We start from the raw sequence: 10241 nt of genomic DNA on the forward strand, positions 1-10241 counted from the left end.
TTAAAATATTTGGTATTTAATTATTATATTGCGCTTTGGTTTTTGAGTAGATTTATATATTGTGTTTCTTTGAGTATTTTGTTATAGACTTCAACTAATTGTATAAATTAAGGTTACAAAACTTCTTGAATATTGGAAAGTTATAAACTAAATATAGAAAATATATAAAACATTTCTAAGGAAATTCACTCAAATATAAACTGAAATTTGTTATCAAACAAAATTGATATTATTTTTTCTAATTTTTCTATTTTGGTTCTAAAACCTTTAAAAATTTTAGTTGTTAGGGGAAAACTACAATATAAATTTCGTTTCTTATTTATGATATTGAAATTTAATAAATTAGGATAAATAATAACCACATCGTTTTTAAAAAAATAATTCAATGAGACTAAAAAAGTAATTTAAAATATCATTGTTAAGAAAAGATTAGATTTCTAATACAATTATTAGAATTTAACTTTTAAAAATTTATGAAAAACCCAATTTCATATATGCCATAAAATTTTATAATGTCGTTTAAGTTTGTTTTATATTATAATTTTTCTTGGAAAATCAATTTTAAACTTAATATTCACTTTCACTTTCTATTCAAACTGAATGAATTCTAGATTAAATTCCTAATAAATTAGGCTTGTTGATTCTTATCAAATTATTTTATATACATGTTCAATAATTTTACTTAAATGTAATTATTTAAATATGTATAAATTGATTTTTGAGTCGTATGAGGTAAAAAAGTTCTCAAGTATGACTTTATAATAAGGAATTCAATCACCTATTTCGATCGCAGAGAACATGTCATTCGGTATAGGGAATTTGAAATTGTGGAGGTATGCTAGAGGTGTGTCCTTCTTAAACCTCTCAATGCTCTAATGCCCAAATTAAATTTGGACCAAATTGTCTATCGATGTTTTGAAGGATAGAGGTATTCATCTACGACCTTCATTTTTCCTTTATCTCATGATGTCTCTATATCATCTTTAGCAATGTATGATAAATTCAATTGCAAAAATGGTATTAGTTTCACACAAATGCATGAAAATACATCAATTACACATGAATAGCATTTATTCATTTTAGTCACTATAAGCTCAAATATCTAAAATGCTGGTATCTATTACTATTTTTTATTGAATCAAAATGAGTATCCATATTAATTCAATAAGGATTTTTTACTTTTAACTATACAATAATTTTCTAACAACTTTCAATTTATTCGATTTAGCCCCTAATGTCATAAATCAACCATAAGGCTTAGCTTAATTTATAATTAATTTCAATTCTTTTTACTACATTCTAATATAGTGCTAGCATAATCAAACTCATCATTCATAAATTTATTAGTGCCAAGCTTAAGCTTACCAACATTCATTGATGGCAACTTGGTATAAACCTAACAATTGAAGAATTTAATACTTGGGTTAGCTTAATCATGCTCCAATGATGAATAATCTATAAAAAAAATTCAAAGAAAAAGGTTGATTACCTTGGTGAAATTGTGACGAAATGAAGAAAACCCAAACCTTTTTTTTTCTTTTCCTATTTGGTCCTAGGGTAGGAAGAAGAAGGAAATTTATTATTATTATTATTTTCTCTCCCACTATCTGAACATATATATTCATGTTTAAACACTAATTAAACTTAATTAGATTATAATGGATGGTTAAGATCTATGTTTAATATACTAAGTGGAAATGAGTGGCCATGATCAAGTCAAGCCACTAATTATGTCTTAATGGTGGTTAAATGACTATTATGTCCTTTGTGTAATTGCTAACTAAACCCTCTTGCATTTTCTAAATTAAAACTCAATACTAATGATAGTTTTACAATTTAGGCTTTGTACTATAATTAACAAATTTCTTGACTTAATTACTCGACAATCCAATAATATATTCTCATTGTAAATACATAATTCTTTCTATTCATAATTTCACCAACTTGATTTATTAAATTCGTCTTCGAAATAGCATTTTTTTGACATCGCCTAAGATAGATTCGTTACAATTATCCCCTCATTTATTAAATTTCGTCCTCAAAATTTACCTAGAAAAATGTGAGGATATTGCAATGTCATCATCTCTTCTGGCTCCCAAGTCACCACTTTGAGTTTACATTTCCACTTGTTCTTCATTGTTGGTTAAATTGGGTTGTAGTTCAATCATTTCTATGTGTATCACATGGGAGGGATCAGAGCGATATCTCTATAGCATTGACACGTTAAATGCATTGTAAATCTTTTGCAACTCTTGTAACAATGCCAAACAATGCCAACTCTCTCAACAATTTCATATAGCCCAATATACATGGGACTTAACTTTCCTTTGTAGTGTTAACGCAAAATTTTCTTCCACAGAAAGACATTTTGAAACACTTTCTCACCTATAGAATATTCAATTTCCTTCCATTTGAAATCTGCATAAGACTTACGTCTATCCAAATTTTCTTTCAACTTATCATTTATCAACCATGCTTTATCTTCGAATTCTTGGATCAAATCCGACCTATCTATCGTTCTCTCGCCTAGTTCTAACCAACACAATAGAGTTCAACACCACCGAACATACAAAACTTCGCACAGGGCCATCAAAACACTTAATGGAAAACTGATGTTATAAATGAATTATGTTATAGGCAAGTAACGTTCTAACTAGTTTTGAACTCGATAATACAAACTCGTAATATGTCTTCCAACACTTGTCTAACATGCTCTAATTGTTCGTCTAATTGAGGATGAAAATTAGTACTAAAGTTCAACTTTGTACCTAAAAACCTATGTAGTTGCTTCCAAAATCTGGACGTGAAACTAGGGTCTCAATCAAAGAATGATACACGATGAAGTCTTATTATCTCATAAATGTATACTTTGGCAACCTTTTGAAGTGACCAATCTGTTCTCATAGCTAAAACAATGAGAAGATTCCGTTAAACGATCAACTATAACCCAAACATTATTTCTTTTATTCGGTGAATTTGGCAATCCCACACAAAATCCATTGTGATTCGTTCCTATTTCCACTAGGGAATTGAAATAGGCTGAAGTAAACCGGACGAAAGTTGATGTTTGGCTTTTACTCACTAGAAAGTCAAACACTTTGCAATATACTCAACAATTTCTCTTTTCATACTCTACCACTTCTTGAAGGTCACAATACATGTTCGCACCACCAGGATGCATAGCGAATGAATCATTCTGAACTTCATGAAGGATCATTTGTTTCAACTCAACATTGTTAGATACACAGATTTGATTTTGAAATCATAGGAAATCATCATCACCAATGTTGAAATTCTCAACACTACCTTGTTGAGCAAGCATTCTTTTCTCTATTAATTTAACATCCGAAAGGTGTGTCTCCCTAACTTTCTCGATCAATACAGGTTTTACTTTCTATTCAACTTACAATCTACCATCATTGTAAACATTCAACTGAGCAAAAATTGACCATAATTTTAAAAAAGATAAACATAAAATTTTATTTTTAATATAATTTTAAAAATTTAAGTTAATTTTTAAATATAGATCATGTTACTTTTGTTTTTGCTAAACAATAAAGATATTTTATTTAAAATAAGATGGAAAAAATTGCCAAATCAATACCAACCAGTAAAAGAAACAAAACACTGGAAATCACACATTTGTCCCCATATCAAAGAACCTTTTCACAACAAATCACCAAGAAAGCAAACCAAACATAAACATGACATTTACTTTTGATACCATTATTGAATTCAAAATTGTTGAAAAAAATTGGTTTGAAAATAGATTTCTTGCACAAAAGAAAAATAAAATTTTGAAAACTAAGTCGGTTTGTGATATTTATAGCAATAAACTTTTTCTCGAAATTGTACTTGTGTTTTAGGCTAGACGGATTCTAGACGTTTCTGGCTTTCAATTGAATGATTTTCTCCGCTATTCTCGTACCACGAATTGCTTCGAGTATGAGCTCGAAAAATTTCAAATCAAATACAGAACCAAAAATATTTTTACTTTCAGTAGGAAAGTAAATCTCTCTCTTATATAAATCGGTAGAATTGTTATTCCCAAAAAATAAAATTTATACTTAGAAATAAATTCTCACTATTTTCAGGCAAAATAATAATATTTCAAAGTTGTATATAACTTGTATTTTTAGCGCTACTAGTGTCATCTTTCTTCATCTTTTTTTTTCTTTTTATATTAACTTTAATTATATAAAATATTATTAAAATTTTACTAATCATAATTTAACACCTATCCCATAATTATCATGATATTTAACACCTATCTCATCTTTTCATGACAGTTATCCTCTTTGAAAAATGACTATTTTACCCTCAAAATTTTCTACAATTCATCTATTGAATCACCATTTTATTTGGTAAAATTATGATTCAGTCTCTTATATTTCTTAATTTGTTCAATTTAGTCCTTGACTACAAATTTTGTGTCACAATAAAATTTAGGTTATTTTCACTTTTGGTCCTTTAACTTTCTCATATTACATTTCAATCCCTCAACTTTTGAATATTTGCACTTTAATCCCATCACTTTTCACTTCTTCACAATTTAGTTAATACCTCGGATTTATATCTCTCAATATAGTACTTGTTTCAACTTTCTCCAGTGTCCAATACCTTCCTCTACTATCATCAATGTAACTTATTCCATTTACTTGATAAATCAATTATACACATTCCGAGTAAACCTCTTTACAAATTTAGCATGATAACTTTAGGGGCGTTACAATTCTCCCCCTAAATAAATTTCGTCCTCAAAATTTTCTTGATTCTAGTAATCATAAATTTCATTATTTCTTTGCTTCCTCTCATTCCTTGATATCCTTTTCCTTGTGATCATATTTCTAAAATTTCTTTACCACAATAATTCACTTATTTCTAAATTCTTCGATCTCTTGAACATATATCATACTTGATCCTTCTAATTCACATAGTCTTCTTTCTTTCATTTCTTTACGAATTCATGTACTTATATGTAGATTTTCAATTCATCATTTATCTATAACATTCATGTCATTCTTCTAATTCTTGTGACGAATCTTAACCTTCCATTATTTAACCAAAATATACACTTATTTTGTATCATATCACTTACACATAAATTACTATATACTACACCCTTGACTTTCAATACCAAGTATAAGATATACTAACTTATTAATTACCATTTTAAATTATATAGTTTCTTCTCATTTTCTTACAACATTACTTTAATTGGATTCATTATGCTCTTTCTCACCTTTACTCAATTGTTATAATAAACCTTAACAGTTTCAATAAACTTAACACATCACTTCAATGGTATTATTAAACTAATACATCATCGTACTATTCTCATTCGTTATCCCTAGTATTAATATTTCAAATTATAATTTACTTAATTGAACTTCCTATACTTTCTTCTACCTTTCTTCAAACTTTTTACACTTGTCATATTTCTTGGTTAGACTTCTTTATTTCTCTCTTCATGTTTAAATCAAATAATCAAAACATCAATCCAATATCACTATTATACACTTTCTCATGAAATAAACATGTTAACATCACTAATTTCTAAAAATTCCATCTTAAACCATTATATTTGTAACACCCCTAACCCTTTTTCCGTCGCCGAATTAGGGTTACGGAGCATTACAATACAAAACAGAACCTTTAACTTCAATTGAAATCATAATACAAATTAACATTAATTCATAATCAACTCAATACAGTCAAGGAAAATATACATATTTGAGCCTTAAAATGAGCCTTCGGGGCCTTAAAAACAATTTAGAAACAAATAAGGATCAATTTAAATCAAATTTAACAATTTTGGACAAAACATGAAAAATTTGGAAACAAGGGTCACATGGCTATGTGACACAACCCAGATTGTGTGGACATTTGAAGTAGGATCACACAGTTGTGTTGCAGACTGTGTGCCAAAACCATGTGTGTAATCGATGTTGGGTCACACGGCTGTGTGCCAGAAAGTGTGCCAAACCAATGTATACCGACAATCATTCGAAATTAAATCTTGAAAGTTAACAGAAGTTGGAACCAGAGAAGAGAATGAATTGAATATAACCAAAGATGTCTCTGATCCAATTAACATAAATGTAGCAGTAGAATTAGAGGTAAATGAGCTACAACTGATTTTAAATGAAAGTGTAAACGAGCCGATACACTTTCTGGCCATAACTGAGGAGGTGTCAGTCGAAGAAATCGACTAGCTTATCTCATTCTCGTTCGAAAATGAAGATAAAGCTCATGAAACCAAAGCTTCTCGCGACATGGACTCTAAGATAAGGTGATATTATTGGAATTGACCGAAGGTTGTGGTTTAGATTTATTAATAGTGGAACAAATAACGGATCAAAGTGTCGAGGACCAGTTGAAAATTCTTCTTCGAGGGCGATACAGATTGTCCCAACTCTAAAAAAGGACTTCTATTTTAAATTTTATTTTTCATTATTGTTATTGTTAGTTATATTTTAGGATTTTATATTTTTAATTGCATTTTAGAATTAGGAGCAAACAAGTTTCCGGACACAATGGGACAAGGAGAATCTAAGTAGAGAAAAGTGCCAGAAGCAAAGTTGTGTCGTGGCATGCACAAGCTATGGTGAGAAACAAGCACTTCGAAGCCAAAAATAGGTGATGTTAGGGTGTCGTGTCGTGCCATGCACAAGCTATGGCACGACACACCTTTGTTTTTCAACCAAAATTGGGCCATTTCAAGCTTAAAGCCCGTTGAAAGTCTATTTATACCCACTAGTTCTAGGCATGAAAACATCCATCTCAAACCTTCAAAGAAGATAAAACACCCTCCTCTATCTGCCGCATCTCTTCCCCGAGAATTAGCCTCTAGTTTACCCATCCCCTACCTCCAATTTCCATAAGTAATGTAATGACCCGATAGTTAGGGTGTCAAAAAATGAAGTTCGAGACTTCATTTCTGTAAAATGAACTCTTAAATGTTTTTATTTTAATATTTATGAGGTTAGTTTTATAGTGAATTAGATTTTGATTAAGTGAATTTTGTAAAGGTTAAAAGTTAAATTATAGATTAAAATTAATTAAAGGGATTAAATCGTGTAAAGGTTAAAAATTAAATTATAGATTAAAATTAATTAAAGGGATTAAAATAGAAAATATACATTTATTCTTAGTAGTGGACGACATTAATGGTTTATATTGTATATATATGTTAATTTAGTATATATTTAAGTTATATAATAATATTTGGATGATGCACTGTTGATGTGTTTTGATGATATAAAATGTGGTACCAATGATGGTACATTGGTTGGCACTTAACATAATGGTTTTGGCATGTTTTGAGTATGTTTAATCGTATTTTGAATAGGTTAAATGATTGGTATTTGAGTTGCTTAAAGCCCAAGTAAGCTTGAAATGGTAAACTTGTTGTTTAAGGTACATTTTGGGTTCATGTGGCCAAAGACACGGACGTGTGACTTGGTCGTGTGAGACACACGGCTTGATGACACGGCCGTGTGAGATACACGGCTTGACGACACAGTCGTGTGTCATCTGTTGAGTGCTTATGGTGCAATTCAGTTAGTTACACAGGTTAGCACACAGCCTGACACACGAGCATGTGGGGATATTTCGAGAGTTACACGGCATGGTACACGGGCATGTGACATGGCCGTGTAACCCTACTTAGTGAGTTACACGGGTGAGGACACAGGCTGAGACACGACCGTGTGTCCCTAGTTCGAAGGTTACACGGCCGTGTGACCCCTATTTCTAAAATTTTGTAGTTTTTGCATAAACTTTCCAAATGATTTCAAATTAGTCCTAAATCATTTCTAAGATAATTTTTGGGCCTCGAGGGCTCGATTTAGGGACGATATGTATGTGAATGATTTTTTATAATGTGTATTGGATAACATTTAAAATGTGTATTAAATGTTCAATTTAAACGGTAATGCTCCGTCACCCTAATTCGTGACGGAGAGGGATTAGGGGTGTTTCTTCTCTTCTCTTTCCTTCAGGGGTTTTTTAGTTTCGTTTTTCTATTTCAAAATTATATTCCACATCAATTGAGGAATGAATTTCATCTGCAACTACCCGAGGTTTTGTGCTCTAACCTTGTGTTTCATTAATTTTATAGTTTGGGTTGTTGTTATTTTGCTTTAATTCATAAAATAGAACCATGAAAACAACAATGTCTCACTCAAGCATTGAGCAATATCAATGTCAATCACTTCTATAACCCGAAAGTGGGCAGGTTCTTTTCTAAATGAGTGGGCATTCTTTTATTTAGGAACGTAGGTTAGATCCCACCATGTTCGCTTATGATAACATTTGAGATTTGGTAGAATCCCACCGTTGGAACAACTTTTGCGTGACCCCAATTGAACTAGTGATCGACACAATTATTTATGAGTTTTATGCCTCTCTAAAAGATAGGGAGAATCGCAAGCAATCGACGAACTCTATAGGATTCTGGGTTTTAAAGCTTCAATACTTTCAATTTAACTGGTATACTGGTTGTCATGCTTAGCTGTCAGGATAAAGGAGGCTCTGGCATTTGGGAAAGCTAAGCTGGCTAGGACGAAGGGTAGCAGTTGAGTTTCTGTACTCCACCTTTGGGTGTTTGCTGGATGTTGTGCTACTTGCGTGTTCTGCTCGTATGTCTGCTCTAAGTTCAGTTTGAGTTCTATAGTTGTATATGATTACAGTGCATGAGAAAGATGTGCATGCATTAAGCTATATAAATACATGAATGTTTGCAAGAATGATCTTTGATTTGTATGATAGAACTGTGTATCGATGAACTGGTATGTGGCGTACTCCATGATATAGTATGGATAAGTAGTATTGATTGTAATGATGTGCGTGTTATGCATGACTATAGAATGTGGAGTACAGAGGGAAGTATTTGGCAAGTTTGTTGAAGATAGGAAAGTTGGCATGATGGAAGAATGGACAAATTGAAAGGGGACTTGAGAAAGTTTGGTTGGAAAATGATCTACTGGCTCTACAGAGCAGCATTATGGAAATGATCTAGTAGTTCTATGGAGTGATACCATGGAAATGGTCTACTAGCTCTACGGAGCAGCATTATGGAAATGATCTACTGGCTCTACGGAGTGACACCATGAAAATGGTTTCCTAACTCTTTGGAGTCGAAAGTCCATAGCTAGCCATGGAAAAATCTACTGGAAGACAGGTATGCATTATGGAAAAATGAAGTCTGCCAAGACAGTAAATAGGGAAGCCCGTCGGGGCTTATATGCAAAAACCATTATATGACTCACATGACGAGAAGTCAATTATAACAGTAATAGCGTATGAGAACACTAAAAAGTGTACAGATAAGAGGTCCTGCCAAAATGAAAAGGCAAGAGAAATACGAGAACACGCATTGTACGTGGATGTGTATGGAAAAATAGGGGTATTTCCTTCAGAGTATTGCAAATAAGTATCCACCATTAAGAGTTTGCTAGAGGTGACAGACAAGCCAACATGGGTTATGAGGAAGTAAGTCGATTCTCCAAATCCTATTTCTGAGTGTATATTGGCAACGAGATTGCCAGAAAAGGGAAGTTTGCCAAGGACTATCTTATGTGAAAAGTCAATCACGGACTATCTTATACAGAAAATCTGCTATGAACTATTTTATGTGGAATGTCCGCTAAGGATTATCTTGAAGACAGAAATGTTTGCAAGAACCAGCGAATGAAAAAAGATGTACATTGGGACTATTTAGTGTTGAGAAGTCCACTAAGGATTATCCTATAAATGGAAAGTCCACATTACATGATCTAGCGAAGAGATAGTCCATTCAGGACTATCGATGGTAGGGAAGTCCATTAGGACTATCTGAATAAGAAAATATCTATTCAGACTATCTTGAAGGGGGAAAGTACAGTGGGACTATATTATAGGTAGAACTCTACAATAAAAGCATAGTGTTTAAATATCCTCCAAATCTTATATTCAAAGGCCTCATACGAGGATGTAGGTAAATTGGTTTTCTTCTGGAAGAGTATATGCACAAGCTAAGTTATAAGAAGGTAAATATCAAGATAATACAGTAAGTCGATATCGAATTCAATATGGAATGAGGGGATCAAGGTAAAAATCCGTCATTGTGGCAAATTACCTGCAAGTCTGCCAAAGGTAGTTAACAATCCGTATATCTGCTTGTGTGATTATCCTTTGATGAGACAAACCAATAAGGTAGAATGAAAGTTTATGATGAAACAAAACAAAGTTAAGTCTAA

The sequence above is a fragment of the Gossypium hirsutum genome, chromosome D09 (assembly GCF_007990345.1).
Source record: "Gossypium hirsutum isolate 1008001.06 chromosome D09, Gossypium_hirsutum_v2.1, whole genome shotgun sequence".
NCBI lineage: Eukaryota > Viridiplantae > Streptophyta > Magnoliopsida > Malvales > Malvaceae > Gossypium > Gossypium hirsutum.